Genomic DNA, 23,095 nt, shown 5'->3' with positions numbered 1-23,095 from the left:
TTAAGTGCACTGCGAACATTGTGTTATGTGTGTGAACACAACATTCTATTCTATTGATGTTGGCATTCGTCATTGCGTTTGTGAGCGCATACATCATCATCATCTGACACACTGCTTTGGTCACCTGAAATATCGGATGGTTCAGACAACCTGAAAAACAGAACAGCGCAAAAAACTTGAAGTTGGTTACCACTATATGTGGTGTACAGAGGTAAAACAACCAAAGGAAGCGCGCGTCCTTTTTGAAAAACAGACTTCAAATAAATGGCGCTACAGCAGATGTGCATACCTGAGTAATGCACTACTATATGTAGCCAAGAGGTTCTGAGGAAAGCTCGATGTGTTCAGTCCTGAAGATGTCCTGCCCAGCAGAGCCGGATCAACTCTGCTCAAATGGGTTGATGTAGAAGCACTGTATAAGCTGGAAAACAAAAAAAAGTGAATATGCTAGAAATGACACCAGAAGAAGAAAAGGCCAAGAAAATTTTTTTGCATGGTCAGCTCAGACTAGCATTAGTAAACAAGTGAAATGAAACCACAAGAACTCGACATATAGCGAAATACACTTCATTTTGCAGGAAAACTTGTGTGCTTACCTCATAACACTGTGACCATTTCCCACATTTGATGCCTGCGATGCACACCGGATGCCGGTCCGCCGCAACTTTTCAATGCCGAAGGCGGCAGCTCTGGCGTCGAGACAGTTATTTAACCAGCGATTTCGCGCAAAGCGCTGAGGGGGGCCTGAACCGGGTCACTCAACAGATTTCTCGTGAGGACACAAAAGATCCCACTCTCCAGCAGGTATTTACTACAAAGAACAGAAGGCTTGCTTGTGAGCAGAAGTGCCTCGTAAATTTCTACGCTAAACATTTTTTTTCCATTTGATTTGCAGGCACTGTGGAGACTCTCAAGGTACTGCGGGAAATCGTCCTCAAGCCAGTTCCAGCGTCCATCTGCCGCACAGAAAAAATGCATGTGGTCGGTCTTGTTTAAGTGCAAGTGGGATCTTTTACTGATAGCATTATGGATAGCAAACCACTTTTGGTTATTGGCAAGCTTTCATAAGTCATTTCACCTTCAATAAACAGATTTCGCACATTTTTTATGATGTGACATGGGTCGAAGGACAAAAATAGTGACGAGCTTGGGTCAGATGGGTAACTGACAGCTCCATTTCCAAAATGGCGCATCATAGTCACATTAATTTTGTGGCTGACTGTAATGATTCGTAAAACGTGAAGACCACACTTTTCGGCTTCTTCGATCACATGCTTTGTCAATTTGTGCAGCATTTGACCACTTAGCCGGTTCGTGAAGAAGAAGCTGCATACAATTTTGTAAGATTTGAGAGCCCTGCAGCCACAAAGCACCACACCTTATTATCAAGAACAACATTGCTTACATTTTCCTGGCTGGTGGTGTCAGCCTTTGTTGCTTCATGACCAAAGAAAGAGCCCATTTTGCGGTCATATATATATTCTGAACTTATGGTCATTTCGTCAATAATTATTGAACATATCTTTCCTTGCTCTTTTAGCTGCTTGCCTTCTTTCATGCGACGCTCTTTCATCAGCAATACGACTCCACTCCTATTGCTGGACTTCCCAACATACCGGAGCACAGCATTTTTTGAGGGTAGCTTCAGAAGGCCTCGGTTATGTATGTAATGGTAGGTCTTCGGCGATAGGTAGTGCACGACTCACACTCCTTCACAAAGTTCTGTGACCAAGAAGGACGCTGCCTTGAAGCGTTTGCTAGCTGCTCAACTATAGTGTTCCAGGCAAAAATTTGCTGTGGCCACTTTTTGCAAGCATTTGCTCAATGCAGATTGCACTGTATTGGGCTTAGTTTTTTCTTTAAGCTTTTATTGTCTGTGCGAAGTTTTCGGTTTTATTTTTCCTGAAAAGCTGCAGCCTCAATCGCTTTATTCCTCTTACATCTGAATGTTTACGCGGGACAATCTCATCCCTTGTTTGAGTGGCACATTCAAATATTGAAGTAGCTGGGCGATGATTTTCAAATTCCTAAGGATTAGCCTGAAGAACACAAATCAGCGTTTGGCTGTTTACAGCAGGTAAGAGCAGACGGCTGCTTTTTTCATGGAGCTTTTGAGAAGGGAGAATTTCGAAGCAAACTTTAGAGTCTACTTACTGTTTCGTCTTCGCTCAGTGAAACCAGTGAAACTGTTGACACGCAAATGGCAATATCTAGTTTATGCTCAGAATTAATGACCTTTCCTTCGGTGAGCACTGACATGGACGAGCAGGAGGGAGGAATTGGAGCTGTTGAGCCGTATTTGGTGACCATTACTTCCCCTTCTATTTCACACGGTGAGGTAGCACCCGAGCTGGCGTCACAGATCTGCTCACGGAACCTTGATTGTGACCAAGCACTTTTGAAAGTGGACTGTAAATGTCTTTTCCCTCTGTTCTGCGCTTAGCTGTTGTACTTAGTTGCCCGACAATGAAGGAGTCAGCGGCCCCGGATCTGACCGGTGTGGGTTGAAATTCGGTGTATGCATAAGAAGCTGCGTTTCAATAATTAATACAATTGGCTCTTTATCTTTAGTTGCTGCAGCCGGCACAGCAGCTTGTGCATCAGCACACTCAGGCAGGTCAGGTAACGTACGCGCGTCTGCAGTACGCGGCCGCGGCTGCATTGGATGCTGTTTTCTGGGACCTAATTTCTCGGGTTCATGTCCATCAGGTCTCAAAGGTGCTCTGGAACCTGTACGTTCGTGGCGTCGGACGTCTTGACGATTCTTCTTCTCGAGCACATGCCGTGGAATCATCTGAATCAGCTGCTGCAGTCGATTTAGCATCTTGTAAATAAACATCTTGGAATTCGTAACCTACTTCACATGCGTCTAGAGTAGGTGCCAACTTGAACTCTTGAAGAATAATTGCTGTTGTCGTCCCGCAAAGGTCGTCTTTAAAACCAGAGCTTACGTTACCATCGCCCTTGATGCTATGCTTGCCATTTTGACGAACATACCATGTGGTGGCACCTGATAGCAGCATCCCAGTGTTTAAAGCGAGTTGGTTGCTCATAGTAGCTGGAAATATTTCACACAATTATGGACAAGAAAAGGGACACAAACAGGCGAACAGACAAACACATTGAAAAGGGCCCGTTTTATTAGAAATATAATTTATCACCGCTGAGTTTCGAGTGGGCTGGTTGCTCATAGCGGATATTGGATTCTTTAAACGTTTATTTCTAAATATTTCGCGCAGACAACAAACAAGGACAAGCACGGAGAGACACACAGGCGCAAAGATACGCACAAGAGCCCGGTTCATTAGAAATGTAGTTCAGCATCGCTGCGTTTTGGCCGTGTTTGTCACTCATAGTGGCTGGAAACGTTGCACACAAAACAAACATGGACATGATACATTCGAAATGTAGTTGAGCGGAGGCTGGCCTGGAAAAGTTAGGGCGTTAAAGTCAAATGCCCTAACAGTGCCTGGGCTGGTATGCTGCACGCTTGGAATGGTGAATTGGGCATCTGTTGCGAGACTGTTCTCTCCAACAACGAAAGAGGCTTCATCGTCACTGCTATCAATTGTTATCGGGATACATCTTTAACCTCCGCAATCTCGAACGCCGAGTGCATCTTGTTTGTCACAAGTGCCGTTATTAGGCTGACCAGAAACTCCGTACTCACTGTCCTGGTGAGAGCGCTCATTTACCTCATCTTGGCATTGGCTGTTGCCTGCACGGGTCACTCCATTTCCATCGCGTGAAGCCCGAGCTGAACGATCTGATATTCCATAGAAACCACATGGCTGCTCCTCTCAGGATCACTCCTGAATTTGTAACAGTCTGGCCAAAATAAGCTTCGATCCTCCGAGTTGCGGAAATGAGAAACAACGCACCCGGGCTCCGGCAGGCTTTGCGGTGCGCTCTTTTCAAAGTAAAGGACAGAAAAAGAACTGCTGTCACAGGATGAAATCTCTTCGGGGTTGTTTATAATCTGCTGCGGACTTCGCGCTGGAGATGTCGAGGTCGTACTTCTTGCAGAAAATTCATCAAGTACAGAAAGAAATGACTTGTCGCCACTTTCTACAGCCGCCCCAGGCTCGTCGCTATTGCAAGACTGAGCATTTCCACTGGCCACTCCGAGCCCCTGCAAGCGTTGCGGTGCGATGCCGTCAAAGTCAAGGCCATAAAAATAACTTCTCTCACTGGATGCATCCTCTTCTCGGCTGTATATATTCTGCTGTGGATTCGGTGCAGCAGAAGGCGAGGTCTTCCACCTTGCAGAAAATTCATCTAGGATAGTTAGTAATGACTCGTGGTCGCTTTCTGACGCCACCCCAGGGTCTTCGCTATTGCAAGAATGAACACTTCAACTGGCCACTCTCCGGTATTGTACAGCATGGATCATGTTTGAGGTTTCAGAGCTAGGCGTGTTCGGAGTCTTCAAGTGCTGTCGCTCTCCGCCTGTTGAAACGAGAGTGAAAAAACAAGCAACTTCTTGTTAGCATCAGAATTCTGAGAACACTAAGTCTGCTTACGTGGAGGAATGCAAAAACATGCCTTTCGGGGGAAGCAAAGATTTTTGAGGAAAGGGTGCAGTAGCTCTAAAATCTCGACATCACAATGTACATCTCAACCGTGCCTACTTCTCTTTTGGGTCCGCCTTGCAAAACCCACCCGGTTTCTTCACAACGAAATCCCCTGATAAGTGAATTTGGAGATGACGCCATCATGATTACGTGAACGTACAGAGCCCAATCAGAGAACACTGGCATATTTAAATTTATGAAGGACCGCGAAAGTTCACCATTTGGCCGACATCACAAAAATTTACCAATTGACCCAAATATTTGGCTGGTGGCCACCATGAGATTCTGGAACTTGACACACCTCCAAAATTGGCAGGTGCCAGCACGAAAAAGTTTTCTTTTGTCCCACCTCGAAAATATGGCACTTTGCATGGCCAAAAATTATGCCTTTTAACCCGGCTATAATGATTGTCAATTGGACATCCCCAGAATTTGGTAGTTGGCCAACCCCCAAAATTTTGCATTTGGCTTTCTCTGAAGACTAAGCAGTTGACCCACCCTCAAAATATTTTGCAGTTGGCCTACGCACTAATTTTAAAAGTTAGCCCACCTCCAAAACATTTCACCATCAAATTTGGCACTTGTCCCACCTCCCAAAGTTTCAGTATTAGCCTACGTGCAAAAAATTGTCAGTCTGCCATCCCAGAACGCCCACTTGGCCCACCACCAGAATGGGCATTCGGCCAAGCTGACATAAGTTAAGGTCCCATAGTGGGCGGAAAAACTTCGTTTCAAGCGGTTATTGGCAGAGAACGATGGTATACCTTCGGCGATGTGGACCCGAATGTCTGTTTCCCACGAACTGACGGTTAGGCCAGCCGCATATTGGCCTTTCTGTGAGGTAGCTATTTGTGTTTCTATGTAAAATGGTGATGGCGAAGGGTACACAATTTAATTGCAGGCACGTCCTTCGAATTACTATGTAGACAGCGCGAAGAGAACACCTAAAAACTTTGGCATTTCCTTTGTTAAACTGTCATTAGGAAGGATCCCATCTTTCTTATCCTGTTAGCGTTAGAAGCACCACTTCAAAAAAAAAAATTGGGCGTTGGCGCTCACAAGCCTCACAAGCCTCACAACTGAGATGTGGAGAGAAGCGGCGATTTGGGGGAGACGAACAATAAGAGAAAATGACAAGAACCGGACGAAGTAGTCGGAGAGGAGCAGGGAAGGAGAGGAAGAGAACGGTGAGCCGAGCGAGAAAGAGAGAAACGTTGAGAGAGAAAGAGTAAAGAGCTAGCCTGGCGACCAGGGACAGGGAGTCGAGACACCGAAAGGACAGACCGATACAGCGCGCACTCGGCATTCTAGATCCGGCGTCACATGCCACATTCGTGACAGCCCGACACTTTGGTGGTGGCGGTTATTTAGGGGTATTCTTGGGAGAGTATACTGGACGCGGGTTATGGTACCCTCAGTTGTGGGATCCCTCTTGTCATCTAGGGGAGGGGGAAAGATTTGCAGGGGTTGTTGAGAGGAAGATGCAGTCAGCGTCAACCTCGTTGCTGCTGTCATGGTCCAGGTCCTAGGATTCACAGGTCTAGGGGGCCGCCGGTCTTGGGGGGGGGGGGGGAGGCACAGGTCCAGGGGGGCCGCAGGCCTAGAGCTGGGCGTCCAGGCCGGTCTCCTCGAGGTCGATCAATAGGACGCGGTGGGCGGGGAGGTGGGTTCAAGCCGGGAACAGGAGCTGGTCTTCCGAGTCGGCTGACTGTTCGAAAGCCCGGTAACTTGCAAGAGGCGGGGACGGTGCAGATAAAAGGTTGGGCACGCACACAGCAAGTGTTCCAAAGTGCCTGCATCGCCGCATGATGCGCAGGCAGGGGAGGGTGCCAGGCCCAAGACCGACTCATGGTCCTCTTTTGCGTCCAGGAGCAGCCGATGCAGAGTCGCAGCAGGAGGGCTCTTTCCCGGCGAGGCATCTTGTCGGAAAGTCGGTGGAAGGGCCGGTATGCAGCGATGCACATCTCGGAGTGGCTTACTACCTGCTTGAGCAGCGGACGGGCAAAGTCGTAGGGGAAATTTCGTAGTCACAGGCAGCCCGTTGCTGTGGGCTGCACTGCACAAGGGTGTCGGCGTCCTTGTAGCCTTGATAGCCGGCATGGCCAGGTAGCCAGTGGAGACACGTCTGGCAGCCGGTGACCTCAAGGGCGTGAAGCTGGGCACGAAGGACGCGGGTCGAGGTGTGGGGCGTGCTCAGGAGCTGGAGGGCTGGCCGAGAATCGCACAGGACAATAACGGGGCCAGGAGGGTCTATCAGCTTCTGTGGAGCTGGCCGGGAAAGAGAGCCTGCATGTCCGGGTCTGCTCCGACTGGGGCACCGTCAGACTCACTACCGCGTGCACAGCGGCTGATCGAACCGAGCCGTCGGTTTAGAAGAGGGTTGAAGCTTTGCACTCCTCCAGGAAGATTGCGGTGCTATAGCGGAGTGCGGTAGGAGGGGAGCGACATTTGGTCACTCCATCAAGGCCCAGGATATCCAGCAGGGGAGGGAGGATCGGGCGCCCCGGTGGAGGGCCAAGTGTTTCTCCATCCTGGAGTTGGGGTTGTCTTGCAGGCGCTAACGGAGGGCCCCCCCATCTAGAACGTGAGAGAGCGGGTCCATGTGCATCAGGCCTCTTTGGAGCAGCAGGGGGCGCAGCGCGTAGACGCCCGCATCTTCCAGGGTGGCCAGTGCCTGCGATCACTGTGGGCGACGAATCCGTCTTCGGCGGGAGAGTTCCACGCGATTAGGGCGGGTAGTCCTGAGGGGGACAAGAGGCGATACGTGCTGGATGGCTAATGTGGCCGTTGCCTGAAACAGTCGGATGGCCCAGGTGGGGGTGCAGCCGTTGCATCGGGCGAAGAGGCGTTGGGCTGTTCGGCCAACACGATCCATTGGGCCAGGAGGGCCTTGTCAGCAGGGATCCAGGTGAGCCGGTGGTCGATAGTGAGGCCGAGGTACTTCAGCTAGGATTTCGAAGGGAGGTTAGTCCAATTGATGTTGATTGTAGTAATTTGAGCCGTGGCTCGTGCTCCCCTCAGATTGCAAACAGGGTCTCGGATTTAGTGGCCGAGAGTGACAGGCCCTTGGTCGCCAGGAACTACTGAACCCCACTGAGGTCAAGCTGGAGGGCCTGCCTTGGTGAGGGGATCTGCCTCCTCCGCTCTCGAACCCAGAGAACCACATCGTCCGCGCGTACTGAGCAGAGAACCTTTTGGCGGTTGCCTAGCTGGATGGAGATGGGGAGGCCTGCCATGACCAGGTTGGACAGCAAGGGGCTGTGGACCGATCCCCTGAGGTACCCCGGAGGTGATGAGGTGGAATGTGGTATGGTGCCCCCTACCCGTACCTGGAAAAAACGATCGGAGAAAAAGGAGGCAATGAAGCGTCGTAGGTTTCCCGTCACCCCCAGGTCGTCCAGTTCCATCTCGATGGTGCTTTAAAGCAGACAATCGAATGCCGACTGGGCGTCCAGGAGGACTAGAAGGGGACGTCTCCATGATGCTTCGCCTCCTAGCGGGAGGACTTCACGTCCGCGATAGAGTATGCTGTGCACTGATGCCAGCGGAACCCTGTCTGCTTCTCTCGGAGGAAACTGGCGACCTCTGCGATCCAGGTGAGTCGCTAGAGGGCCACCCAATCTGTTAATTTACAGGCAGCGGAGGTCAGCGAGATGGCTTGTAGCAAGAAAGCTCCCTGGATGACTAGCTGGGCTTGAGCATGAGGACCATGAGGCTGTGGTAGAACACGTCGGTAAGGTGCCACTGGTCCAGATGTCGTTGAACACAACCAGGAGGAGAGCTTTTTCCGGGGCATCCAGGTTCCCCGACATCTGCAACGTGAGCCCGTGTGCCACAGGAGCGCTCTTCTTTTTGGACCGGTTGAGTGTCCTGTAGAGCTCGTGGCGCGGTGATGGGCTGGTTGCACGGCGTGGTCGCACATACAAAGCGTGCAGGCGGGAGGGCAGCATTGTGTTGTCTGGGTATGGGGGTGGGGGGGGGGGGCAGCGAGAGGCTACGGGCCGGTTTGGCTGCCTTGGAGAAGTGGTCGGCCAGCTGTTCCGACAGTGCCCGATAAGGCACTCCTCGGTCGAAGGCCGCTCCGTGCTCCGGTTGGTGCCGACCTGAAGCAGGGACCGCAGAAGGCGCCAGGCTGTTGCCCGCTGCCGGACAGACCGGATGGAGTGGCAGTTGCCATCCCAGTCTTCCCGAGCACGGCGGTTGGCCTGGTGCCGGCAGACAGCGTCGATCCGTCTACTTAAGGCAGGTAGTGACTGCAGATCCGGATCATGAGAATTGACTAAGTAGGATCCCAGGCAGCACAAACCGTTGGCCCAGTATTGGGAGTCTGTTGGCTATGTGTGGCCCTATACAGGGCCAATGTTGCCTTCATTGTCCCCATATTGGCACTGCCACAATGTGCCATTTCCAACATTGGCCCTACTTGTCTGATGTTTCCCCATATTGGCAATGCCGCTTAGTTACACCTCCAACGATGGCCCTACTTGTCCGATGTTTTCCTCATATTGGCAATGCTACTTAGTTACACCTCCAACGATGGCCCTAAATGTCCGCTGTCCTCCCCATATTGGCAGTGCCGCCTCATTACACCCGCAACGATGGCCCTACTTGTCCGCTGTTTTCTTTGTATTGGCAGTGCCGCTCCACGACACACCAAAGGATGTCCCTGTGATTATCTGTGGTTATTTCTCTCAATCCGTTTTTTTTTCAATATTCGGACTTGTTTATTTATTTATTTTTTATGACCAACAACAACGCTAGCGTCGAACTCTGACGCGAAATTACAATAAAAAGCGTGATGTAATTAATCGTGCGAAAGTGAGCAGAGGTCAGATTCATTCCCGAAGGTATACGAATTTTGAAAAGCGGCGTCTTTTGTAATTATGGTATGCAAAGAAAAAAAGAAAGAGAGAAAGAGGTGCCACAATCAAGAAAATGAAATTTCATTTCATTTCGATTCGAGGAGTGGTATAATAACGCACTAATTAACGTACTGCCTCGCATATCTCTCGCATACCTCGCATACCACAGCCCCCGATTATAGGCTGCCGGTTCAAATTCGTGTCTCAAGATATAGGCTCAACTTAACTAATAAATTTATGCTGCACGAAACGCTGAATCGTATGACACAATCCGGAACACAATGCCTCACCCACAGGATGCTCACCCTAGAATAAAACAAATAAATCGCTTTTTCCTCTACTACAATTTAACTAGGTCACAAATTATTGCGTGGCGCATTTGGAGAGAAGAACGATCTGAGTAAAACGGAATTTTGGTTTTATCGCAAATAAACAGTTGACGTGAACAACTTCCTGCACATTTACTGCGTGAAGAACCAGTAGACGGGAAAGAAAATGTAGATGTATGTTAAATTAAAAAAAAATAAGCGAACAAACGGCTCTGCTTCCTGAAGCCGCGAAGCTAAGGTGGCTAGGTTTTTTTAATGTCGCAAATTGTTTTGTTATTCTGCTGTGCTTTTTGGGTATTCTATAACGACGGCTCTAGCATACGTTTTTGCTTTAAATGATCACGTTTATCAAATTAAAGATCGGAACTTTTTCCCGGTCGCATTTCCACTAGTTTTTCTTTTGCCTTTTCTTTGCGCGTATCCTTAATACCAATGAGCCATAACAGGTGCATTGCTGAGTAGCGCGCCGCGTCATTTCGAGCTAGCGCAGACACGCACGGGTGGGCCGCATGACTATGGCTTAGACCGACCTGCCTACACTGGTGTGTATAAAATGTAGGGTATTCGTCGCTCTAGAAGCGAATCATTGCATTATATTGATGAATGGTGTTGCTTGGACGTATGTCATCCCACTTTGTCCGCCACAAGTATCATATATGAAACACTCAAAGCACACGCATTGTTCCCGCTAATTTTATTTATTGTTTTATATTTCCAGTATTTTAATAGTAAAACATTTATCTCAGCTTCAACCAAAAGAGGCACACGACCGCAGATATTACGTTAATGTTTGGAGCCGTTTTGACGAAATTCATGCCCAAGCTCCACGTTTCCACTTCCAACATCTCCGCATTGTCGTTTCCTTGCCGCTTTTCACGTGCTCAACTGACTATGGCGCATCCTCCGGACATTCCGGAATTCTTTCACTCACTTCACCACCCCCCCTGTCCACCCCGTAATTGAAGTCCCATACAGATACAGCCACCTTTTGCCGGGCCGAGCCTCTTTTTTGGAAGAGCGCTGGCCCTCACCGTGCTAGGAGTTACTTTTTTCTTTGTGATTTTAGGTACACTGACTTTCTCTAGCCTGTTTTCCCCTCGCGCCCAACTAAGCGCAACGCCGCTCATCCACCCTCCCTAGATTTTCTTCTACCCCTTTTCCAGCTGCCGTTTCTCTTGCTGCAGCAAATTCTCCGAAAAATATAAGAAACCTGTCCCATCGTCGTCTCCTCCTTTCCCGAGCACTCGCCCAACGAGTATCGCCTGTAGCTACCAAGGCGGCGAAAAACCACACAACCCGCGTGCCGACGAAGCATGCGCGCTCAAGCTGACGCCGTTCGTTGTCGAGAATCCACACCCGATACGATTTGACAGTTATGACGGAATTCAGTACCTGACCTGCAAGATTCTATTTGCGAGTACCACCATACTTTTATATTGAAATGTGTTCGGAAATGAATATGGTTCTTGGCGTAATTGCCGCTTTGAATCAGCACCGACCTTTTTTTTCTCCGGCAGGAAAAGAGAAAGCGACAAAGCACTGGCGCCAACTTCTGAATGCCAACTTTCACAGCGAAATGTCTAGCGCAAAGGCATGCACAGAATGGTGAGAGCTTTATTTTTCAGCTTTGATAAAATGGATTTACCGAACGTTGACTATCTCTTCAATCACCGTGGCGGAGTGTTGTGTGTCTCGACTGATGTTGCGTTCATTACGACATTGGTCGTCTATCGTTTGTGCAAGATGAGTACCAGAAGCGCTTATTCTTCCACTGCAGCAGTTTTCTGGCCGCGTGTAATATTCCCGTGCCGAGTGCCTTTGTCTTGGCCAGTTGCAGGCGTACGAGAAAAAGCGGAATTCCTGGTCCCAGCGAACTTTATCCATGTTGTCCCGGAATTAATCACCCATGGACTATCAGAAGAGTGATTTCGTGTGGTTTTCAAGTAAGATTTCGGTCTGCCCCGTTACATGCATGCCAAGCGGCATCGATAATCTGCTTACTTTAAAAAAGTTTATTCGGTCTCCTGCGTTCAGCGCATTTCGCAAAACTGTGCAAGCCGTCTTTGCATGGAATATTATATTTCATAGCGAAAAAAAAATTGCTCACAGCTATTCAATGGGGAGGAGCTGCTACCATCTGTGCCATACTTTGTTGGAACAAAAAGGCAAACAACCAGCTCGCAATAGACATGTAATTTTGATAGCAAATATAAAAATAGATTGATTTGTAATACTCTATATTTATCTCTTTTTGTGACTTTTAATATGTATTTGAGGGTGTGACACGGCAAATTGGGATTAGAAATTAGCAATACGGTGGGAAAAATTGTTAAATTCAATTCAACATTTTGCTATTAGTGTGGGGATTTATATTAAGAGCCATTTAGAAATTATACTTTCAACATATGTTGCGAGTACCTTCTCGCACACTGCGCGCCACTAAGATCAATGTGTTATTTTATTTCTTGTCTTTTTTCTGCGATGGTTGTACTTACACTCATGATCACATCATGCACCTCTTTGCAGCTGCGATGTACAGCCAGGTCATCGTGCAAGAGCTTGGCGAGGAATTTGTTTCAAGGCACTGCAAAAGTTCGCTTACAAGGGGAGTGCAACGATTAGTGCCGATATGACTCATCGATTCAGCGGCTCCGGCACAGTGCATTTCACGATGTACTGGCACCGTAGATGCAATAAATTTCGTTCTTTGAATCCGTTATTTCTTTTTTGTATGTCTGCTGACTGCTTATATGTAAAATGTCACACATACAAGCTCCGGCTGGTGGAAAACAAGCGGTATATGTCTGCATTGTTGTTGGCCAGCAAGAGGTGTGGTACAAAACTAGGTGGAACCCCCGATCGCATACAATTTCCCGCTGGCCTTGCAATTGATATGCCACCTATAAAAGTTAGATCAAGGGTGGAAAAGTGGGCACAAGTCGGAGCGAACCTGGGGCTCTTATTGATACTGGCGGAATGTGGGCATACTATTGGCGCGAATTTCGGGCCATTATTGACAGATCGACTGAATGTGGGCATACTATTGGCGTGAATTTCGGGCCATTATTCATAAATTGGCTGAATATGGGCATAGTATTGGCACGAATGTCGGGCCATAATTAATATATTGGCTGAACATGGGCATATTCTTGGCACGAACGCTGGCCATTTGTGAATAGACTGGCTGAATGTTGGGTCAATGCTGGTAGCTAGACTGGCTGAGTATAGGCACAATCTAGGCATGAATGAAGGGCCATTGTTGGAAAAAGTCTCGGATTGCTCAAATGCTAGTGTAGGACCAATATTCATACCAATTTCCGCCACTATTTTGCCACTGTTGGACCAATCAATTTGTGCTGCTTGGGGACAGCATTTTGGCAATCGGCGAGGCTGAATTTGCAGGTCACCATCCTGCCGGGCGTGCTCAGCTATGGATGTACTTCGTTTGTGGTCCAAACTCACCAGGGTCAAAATTCGGGGCTGTCCCGGGCTAATTTTTCGAAATGACCCATGCCAAATTTGGAGGTCACCATCGTGTCGTGCACGGTGTATTAGGGTGGACACCGATTTTGGTCAAAATCGGTCAAGGTCAGTCTGTTGCTATGATTTTCGAGGTTAAACAAAGGTTAAATAAGGCACGGAATGGTGACCGACTTTTGTGTTTAGTAGAGCTACCGCTCTAAAATGTCCGCTCAGTGTATACTCCCAGTGTTCACACCTACGCCTGTCAGAAAAAATCACTCCGGAGGGGCTTCAAGACAGTCGTTGCCGCGGGAACAAAAATTCAGGGGGCAGTTAAGGCTGCTTAAGTGCTGGGAAGGCGAAAGCATGAGTGGTCATCGTGAGCGTTTGGCCTCGTCTCAGGTTGCGCAATGAGAAATGAAGCGTCCGAACATTGATCACACAAACGCTGAATCCACAAAGGACCGAGTTAAACTCTCGGAAACACGGTTCGAATACCTGCCGCGAGCTAGCCTCCAACCTGAGTAAGAAGCGTGTGCTATATCGAGTGGGAAACCGTATGAAACTACCCGCAGTGGTGCACGATGAACGATCGCGTCATAATCTTAATACCCAAATGGGTTTTTCAGAAAAGGAAAGCGCGCAGTAACTGTCTCAGTATCTGTCCTCACTTCGGCGAGTGCCGCTTCAGCCGCTTATCTTTATTTTTCAGCAGCGTCCGCTCCGCCGGACGCAGTTGTTGCTGCGATGCGCGTCTTTTCTTTCCTTTTTCTCTTTCCTCTGATCTTTCAACTCTCCTCTATCTGCACGTGGCAGCGGTGGTGGTTCGGCTCGAGACAGTAGACAGGCCCGTGCAATTTTCTTTTCATCCTTCTCTCACCCGTACGGAAATGTCATATCTGGTTTGATATGAAAAAATCCAGATATGAACAAATAGGGAATTGGGCATATAAGGTCATATATGAATATACGGGCATATATAGCCTGATATGCCCAATTCCCTATATACCATTATCTGAATGGAACTCATATAAGGAAATATATGTATATATGGTCGTATATGTCCTGATATGCCCAATTCCCTATATATCCATATCATGACTGAACTCATATATGACAATATATGAATATATCTGGCATATATGGCCTGAAATGCCCAATTCCCTATATATTCATATCATGATTGAACTCATATAAGGATATATCTTGCATATATGGCCTGATATGCCCAATTCCCTATATATCCATATCATGATTGAACTCATATATGGATATATCTGGCATATATGGCCTGATATGCCCAATTCCCTATATATTCATATATGGATTGAACTTATATATGGAAATATATGTATATATGGTCCTTATATAGCCAGACATGTCCTATCCTTATATGACCATATCTGATGGAGCCCATATATGGGATTTCTATATATGGTCTTTATATACCCAGATACGGCCAAATCCGTATATAGCCATATCTGCGAACAGTCATATATGAATGAATATACTTATATGGGCCATATATGGCCAAATATAGATAAATCTGTATATGTCCATATTTGGTTGGAGCTTATATATGGAGCTGGTTCTATATACGAACATATACTGACAGATCTGCACATAACCTTATATACTTTTGGTTAAATGTTGAAGGGAAATTTCCCCTAAGGCGGAGCAGACTTCCATTAAGTTATTAATTACTTATTCGCATCCATCCAAGCACAGTCATACACCATGTCCCCAGACCAGGACGAATCTTTTTACGAAAGAGCAAAAGTTTCTGTGGAAGCTGTGTCGTCCCTTTGTAGCCGTGTGACTGCTTGGCGGAATGAAAATGAGTGATTACTCCCTTATTAAAACCTTATAAGCTTTCATATGGAAATATATAATAAATGGCAGCCTATGTATATGTGCCCTCATACGGCGAGATCTACCGAAGGAGACGGTACAAAAAACAAATTGAAGAAATCCAACGATTTGCGGCGCGCTTCTTCTGCAATCTCTGCAAGCACCTAGGCTCCCCTTCTCCAATGTTGCAGGCTGCTACTTTAGAACAACACCAGCATCACAGCCAGTAAAACTATTCTCATTCGAGTTCTGTACTGCTCGCTCTCAGTGACTGCCTGCAACAGCGACGCAGCCTTCTATCACATTAGCCAATAAAGAGTGAGCCTGGGGCGTGGCGTCTCCAAACAGTGATGGAGGGCGGCCAAACAAAATATGTAATGAAATTAGCTACAACCATTGCAGAATGCTGTCATACATATGCCGTTATCGCCACATGCAGACGTAAGCGACTGTGCAGTACGTCCTTACCGCTACTACTTCATATATGTAATACAGCTTAAATTTTTGACGCAGATTTTTATTTTAAAACTTTGAGAGATACGTTGGTGCTGTGTAGGGGGGTTATACAGGATGGTTAACATTATGTAAGCGATAAACCTGATTTAATAGACGATTAATTAACTAACATTAACTAATGAACCTTTGATTTTGATTCTAAGGGGCAATATTATGTTGCCAAATTAAAGGCCGTCATCGTAAAAGGTGAGCCCAGTTTCTAACTTTTTTTTTTAATTGGTATAGGGGTATGAAATATCGAGCGCCAGATTTTGCGCATTTCAAAGCTCGCTGAGTTGGTTTACCCGCATTGAAAATGCATAAAACTGTCGGTCACTTTTTTTATGCATCAAACACGGACACCGTTTGTGTATTTTGTGATGTAGAAAAAGTTTATTTGAATTCGGCGACGATACGACGCGCAGCGACGCGTTTATGAATATCCGAATCGGACAAGGCAATTCATTGAGCTTGCAAGTGTGTATGTTCAGTATTTCGAACCACATTAACGATTACGAAAATTTAAAAGCTAAGGTTATCTTTTTTTACTGACGGCCTTCATTTTCGCGATACAGACTTACGCCCCAAAATCAAAATTATGAGAGCTGATTAGTTAAATATAATTAATCATTTTTCAGATTATTGAGCTCTATTACGCACATAATGCCCGTCTTGCTGTACGGTCCACCTTCACTGACCAAACCGACATCTCTCGCACTTTGTAAAATAAAAATCTGTAAACGTTAAAAAATGTCATCCAATACATATCTCTAAGTGCTGCTTTAAATTGAAAAACCACTCGGTTTTATGCTGCTCTAAAGCTCCTGATAATCATATAGCATAGGTAACACAAGTAACACAATTACCACATAGAAATTGCGCAGGAAATTTTATTGGGGTCCATTTAATGCTCTTGTGGTTCTATAGTTCTGTATCCTTCTTATCGTCGATGCTTTTCTTTCTCGCTCCTTATTTCGCTGAGTTTAGTGCCCACGGCCAGCAACAGCAGCTTTCCGGAGAGCTCCCGCCCCTTCTTGGTCGGCAGGGCCGTTGTGTAGGCTGCGTGGGAGATAATTTAGAGCGATCATGATATAAATCTGCGCAGAACTTGTGCACATGGCCACAGTAGCATAAGTTGAAGAATTATGCACTGAATCCGAGACACCCTACCGTAAAATCCATTGTGGGATATTAAAGGTGCCCTGCGACGTACATAAAGCATGGGTTCTTTAATCTTTGTATGCAGAGTAAGGGACATTGTGAGTCCTGAACGCGCAATGAGATCACCGAAATCATAATATTTGATATTTTAATCTTCGCTAGAAATGCTTGTTTCGAGCCGATGGTGTCGCAACGCGGCGGCCATTTGCGGCAGCGGAAATGAGGTGGCATCTAGATAGAGCGCTGCCTTTCTCATTGATTGGGCGTCCAGTTTGCATATTGTTCCTTCATACTTGTGAAATGAATCCAAAATATTATGTCTCTGAGTACTGAAAGCTTTTTCGCATGCCACAAAAACTGGAAAGAAGCAGGGAAAGCGAACGAAAACTAACAAGAATGCAGCTAGGGGCGACACTTTCCATTCCGCTTCAAACCTTCATGGCGGCCAGCGCTGTTCAAAAAACGTTGGCTCAGACCAGAAAGCGCGCGCGTCGAGACCGGCCGTGACCATACCAAGACGGCAGCGAAAAAAAAGCCAGTCGATACACCTTGCCCAAAATGTGAAGAGAAAGGCGGGACAGGAGACGGGAGTCGAGTTTGGGGGGGAGGGGGGCTACCGCTGACAGCTTTAGAGTCCGACTAAAAAAGAAACTTCGGGAAGCTTCCTTTGTCGTTAGTCCCCCCTGCCCTTACTACGGTGTCGCGTACACGGGGGGAAGACGCCGTCAAAATGCGCGGCTGTCTACAGCCCCGACAAAGCAACAACTGCATGCACGCTTCCGCTGCGTGGGCGCTAGGCGCGGTTCTGATTTGTAGCGCCCAATCTCGGTACTGGGTGAGTGAAATGGGAGAGGGAAATGCGTTTTCGTCTGAGCTTTTCATTTCGAATTTTTAGAGTGGAATAACTTTGGCTTGCATGCTCCGATTTCAATAATTCTTTTTGCTCTGGTCTCTGGAACGCATGATGAATCTATTTAATAATATTAACTGGTACAGAGCAAATCATCGCGATGCCCCTTTAAAAGCTTAGCCTCATGCTTTTTTTTTTCGGCTTTACCATTAAAGTTTCCTGGCACAACCGCGAACGGAAACAGGTATACGCCAACTGTTTCTGAAACACGTTCGTTCGCACTAACCACCCGAAATAAAACGCGTACCAGCTCTTCATTCCACTGCTCCTGCTTAGCTGTAGAGCGCAAGCCTTGTGGCAAATGTAATGGGGCCATTGTAGCCTAATTGGATACGCAGAACGCAGCAATGCTGATCCCGTGTTAAAATAGAATTAGCACTATTACTTACGACAATGAAAAGGGTTCAGTTCCTGATACGTGCATATGACAGAATCCATGACAGGTTGTTGTCTACGTCTCGTTACTTAGAAAATACATCCCTAACTAGCCCCGCAATGTGCTTAGCGAGGTTAGTCTATGTTTTTTGCGTTACACAATTCATATCATGCACTTGAACTACCGCTGGCAGGAACGCAACTCGGTGGCGGTAAAAATTTAGCTACTGAAAAATGAGAGATTACTCTCCGACTGCACATAGAAATAAATCATGCATTATGATACCATTTAGCTTAATTTATAGCCCTATCATCGAAAACTGCCGACGGCATTGACAAAGGTAACCAACAAAGCAATACGGGAAAAACAGTAAATGGTTGTTCACGCTTACCTGAAATATTGACGATTACAGGTTCACAGAAACCTTGGTATTTCCCGCTCACTTGCACCCTGGATCCTTCCGATGGCTCATCATCCCATGCATGCTTGGCGCAGGTCATTTTCACGACGTCAAAAGTGTCATCTTCCTCAAAACGCACAAGTGTGGCGCTGTACCATGATTTCAAAGGAAAAACAAGTGGATGCAACAACGGGTATAACCGGAAATTGCTCGCCCGGCACGAAAGTGCGTAGCACACTGCAGAGTCCGGCTTCTAGCTCTGTGCAACAGACGACAGTCAAGGGTGGCGCCACCAATGCCTTCCTTAGCAGATATCTGTGCATATCTGTGCATGTCAGATATCGGCACCTGCGCACGGGCGCTCGCGCGCGCGTCAGAAGCGGGGTCCGGTTTACAACAATGGGAGGACCGCGGGGGCTGTCGGGGACTCTTTTTCTTCATGGCTTGAAGCTCTCCTCCCCTAAATTTTCTTGGAATCCTTGCAGCTCCCCAACCATCTCTTGTTCACGGCTTGACATTTTTTTCAGTCGGCTCCCGAGGGAGAGCGAGCCAGCACCAGGAGCATGGAGGTTCATGCCACTTTTCGACGGCCGTCGCGGTGCGTGCTGGGCGCGCAGGCGCTTCGCGTGTATGCCTTGGAAGTGTCCATCGAGATGGGGCTTTATATCGCGTGTGTCTTTATCAAAATAAATATAACTAACGATACCCCTGCTGCGTCGTGTTTTCGGATCACTCTGTAGGACGTATTATGTAAACTGAACCGAATAAATATTTCGTCCTATCTACATAAACCAAAGAGAGGCTTGATTGAAACCTGTTATATTCGAAGTGATTGTTAAAGCGAATTTCGAAAATCGCTAGCTCTCTGCTCCTTGTGCTGGACACTGCGCAATGAATTCGACCATACATCACGTCAGATACATCACAAAGGTCCCAATCGCCTTTCCTAGAGATTGATACGATGCGCAGCTTGACGTTTGCATTCGCTCGCAGATTTAGCATCTGCTTGTTCCGCAGATTCGGCACCCCATGCGTGAGCGGTCTTCTCTTCTTGAATGCCTATACTAGCTGCCCGTTGTGGCACATAATCACGTCATTTTACATGTTTGTTGCTTTAGGACAGGGTAGATTACGGGAAAGTTTCAGCTGGTTATCAAAGGTAACGGCGCGCCTTCTCTATCAAATATGTAGCTAGTCAAACGGCAATTTCCGTTTTGGACAAATAGGTTTCATGAGTTTTTGCACACATAAATGATGTTGTGAAGGTGCGGTTTCACAATTTATATTAAGAAATGATTAGCGGTACACCACAGCGGTTTCTGTATGCAAGTTATTCGGCCAAGCGGCCGTATAGTGTGGTGGAATTATCACCGTTAATTTCCTAACAAACCTCTTAAAATTCTAATTACTTGTTGAGGCTTAAGTGCTTGTTTTTGTGAAAACACAGGCAGTCATTGTGTTAGTGCGTTATCTTTGCCTGAATTTTTCAAAAAACGACGGCGTTCTGAGGTATCTTCAATGTCCGGTTAAATCGACGTGATTACGACCTGACTAGAGTGACCAAGGGCGCCAAACTTTTCCCTGGTGTGATGACCAGGTGCATCTCGTGATGTTTCTTCGATTTCTCTTGCCTAGAATGAAACAAAACACTTTTCAGCTTCTTCTAGTGCTCGTCGTCATGAACACACAAAAATCAGCAACAAATGCCTTCTACCAGGGAACAGCAGTTAGCATACTTCATTGGAAAAATTAGATCGCTGGTATATACTGTTTTGCATGCATTACTGCACGGATTGGGTCGGAATTTTCTTTTTTTCAGGGGGGGGGGGGATTTGTGTGCGCTGTACTCCATTGCAGCACACAACAACATGTTGTAGTTCTTTAAGGAGAAGCAGAAGGCTGCAACGTCTATAAGAACCGAATTGCCTGATCTGAGGGTCGCTTTTCACTCCAAAGTTGAGGACGGGGATCGCCATCATCGTCATCCGTGATCAATTTTACAAGACAAAGAACCCTCCCATCGACCACCGGTTAGCTGCTGTTGAATTCAGTCGGGCAGGGTAAGGCTACCCTTGTTTTTTGTCACATCTGCTCATCAGACATTCCATAAGCTTTGACTGTGACTCGCTGCCCTTGGAGTCCACTCTGCCACTCTAAACGCCGACCTTTGTTCGGCTCGTTACTTGGCCACCCTAAGCTCATTTTTCCGCATTTTGTTAGTGCTAAGATATGGATGACACCAGTTTGTTCAGTAATACTCTAATCGCTCCCCTTGACGTTATCGCTAGTATTTTCCTTGCCATGCCCAATGCGTGCTATACGGCTGCTTGAAATCCCGTCGAACCGATCGCCACTCGAGTCGACAGAGCTTTGCGGAAAATGGGAAAAAGATATCTTAGCGGAAAGTTGAGCACTCAGAGGATCTTCGGCGTCCGGCCGACATTCGACGGTTTCAAATGCTTACGAAATGCGAACAGAGACCGCCCCTGTCATTGGCGGTGGCCGTTATCTTGCCTCAGAGCCGCGCCCCGCAACTGCTTCGGCCCTCTTGATTTCGACATCTGCTGCTGACTTGTTTCTTCTCCTCTTTGTTTAGCACACTGCTTGCGTTGTCGCTAATTTAGTGCTTCAAGTTAATGACTCGTCATTCAGCATTTACAGCGTGTGCGTGAAATTTCAGCGGGAATACACAAATGTCGACTGCACTGCAGTACCACCGCTGCCTGTGATCGTTTGTATGGCATAAAACGCAAGCTATGTTAAATATTCTCTTTCTGATGCGCGGATTGTAACTATACTTGTTTACACAGCATGATCACTGCAAGAAGACCAAATGATTGCGACGAAACACTTGATAGCCGGAGAACTGGCGCTTCTCGGTCGTGGCAGATCCGCTATCTTCCATACCACAAATACTCGGTGCTGAACTGCTTTATCCAGAAGCATGTTCGACGATTGATCGCATCAACGAAAAGGATCTCATTTGTTATCCACGAGCGGCGCCAGTGGTCGACTGTTGACGGCTCCCTAAAACAATGCTCGGCATGCCGGGTGACACCGGCGCTTCCCGCTCGTTCTATTCGTCCTGCGATATCAGCAATCCTCCGCTAAGGGTTACAGTTTCCAAAACTTCACTTGTGACAATTTGCATTCGCCAAAACTTGTGTATTCACACTCCACAAAAGCCGAGACCACATACGCGAACAATGCGGACTAGCGCTTATTCGTCGAAAGCAAGGGTCTCATCGAAGCAGCTCATGACGGCGCTGGAGAGCTCGGAAAGCGCCATGATATGTTCTGGTTGCGTGCACAATGGACTTCAATTCAAGAGACAAAAGCTATCTTTCTCTGATTTAGTATTTTTTGCGGTAATATGGGGAGTCATCATACTAAGAAGCAAACATAATGAGCGTGAGCGTCAGGTTCATTATAAGTAGGATCGGCTGTACAATCCAGCCGGAATGAAACGCGAACACGCATATCGCCTTCTTTTTCTACATTGCAGAGAGGTGTTCACTTGCAGCCAGTTTAAAAACATATACTTCGGTAGACCCTTCACCCAGACACAGGAATCAGGCTAGTTCTGCACGACAGCTGAAAGTAGACAGGCAAAATATTTTGTTTTGTTCCCATGCGCTGTTCCCTTGCCTTGCTGTAGACGGAACAAAGTGGGCTTAACTGTTAACATGTGACCAGTAAATAATTTACATTGCATTTTTTTTTCACATGGTGTTTCGAATAGGGTTTTAATAGCCGAACGACAGCTGTGGTGTCGAAGTTAGGTATAGGCTCCATGCGCTGCAGTTTGCGAGCACGAGTGACGTCATCTGGGTAACAGGGAAGAGGGAGGGGGGGGGGGGGTGGACGTCGTTCTCTCGTTCAGTTTGCAGTCAGCTAGGAGAGCGCCAAGATATTCCCTCCGAAAGCGAAAACAAACTTCGCTAATTATGGGTGGCTCGACCTACTGCTGTGTTTATATATCGAAGAGAGTCTATTTTGGAACTAAATTCATGAGTGCAAAATGGGAACGGATTTACATAGTCTGGGGTGTTTTCAATGAGCCATCACTGGTAGGAGTCCTAGGAGTTGCTTTGTTTCTTTGTGTAAAGAGAAGGAATGCGTTGAGTAATAGGCCGTGGTTTTTTGGGGCGTTCTTGGAGCGGGCATCTGTAGTTTCAGACTACGGTTTTTTATACATCTGTGTGGTTCAGCGGGTTAGGGCAGTTTTTTTTACATGCGTGCGTGCGCGTTGTAGGTACGATGTCGTTTTTCTGTGCGTGCTTACGTAGTTTTTCACGATGTTTCGCTTATAAGTTTTTCTGTATTGATTTTTATCACGTTGCATAGAGCGGTTTAAAATTCTTATATTGATATTGGTGAATTCCCGCCATGTAAAACCTTTTTCTGGATCAATAGAAAGAAAACTAGAAAGTGCATTACATTTTGTAAAGTAATTTATTGCATGCCACATCGCTAAACCCTTCCTGAAGTTTACCATCACAATGCGATACACCACGGCAAAATTCCTTTGCTGTCCCCTAAGCCTTGAGTTAATACCTAACACAAAAGTCCTGTAACATACTCAGCAAGAAATGCTTAGACTTTTTGTTTCCTTACATGCGGGATACATCTACATAAAGCAAAGCAGTGTTCATCCTGAAGACATCCAGTATAT

The 23,095-nt window shown here is 46.9% G+C and overlaps 1 pseudogene; it reads right to left on the bottom strand.

Moving 5' to 3' along the window:
• Positions 1-7,981, bottom strand: part of LOC149326523 (uncharacterized) — a 62,133-nt pseudogene extending 54,152 nt beyond the window's left edge.
• Positions 7,982-23,095: the final 15,114 nt, after the last annotated feature.

Source organism: Amblyomma mixtum, chromosome 10 (assembly GCF_055824585.1).
Source record: "Amblyomma mixtum isolate Tamu chromosome 10, ASM5582458v1, whole genome shotgun sequence".
NCBI classification, from domain to species: Eukaryota; Metazoa; Arthropoda; class Arachnida; order Ixodida; family Ixodidae; genus Amblyomma; species Amblyomma mixtum.
This window is presented reverse-complemented; position numbering and strand designations above follow the sequence as displayed.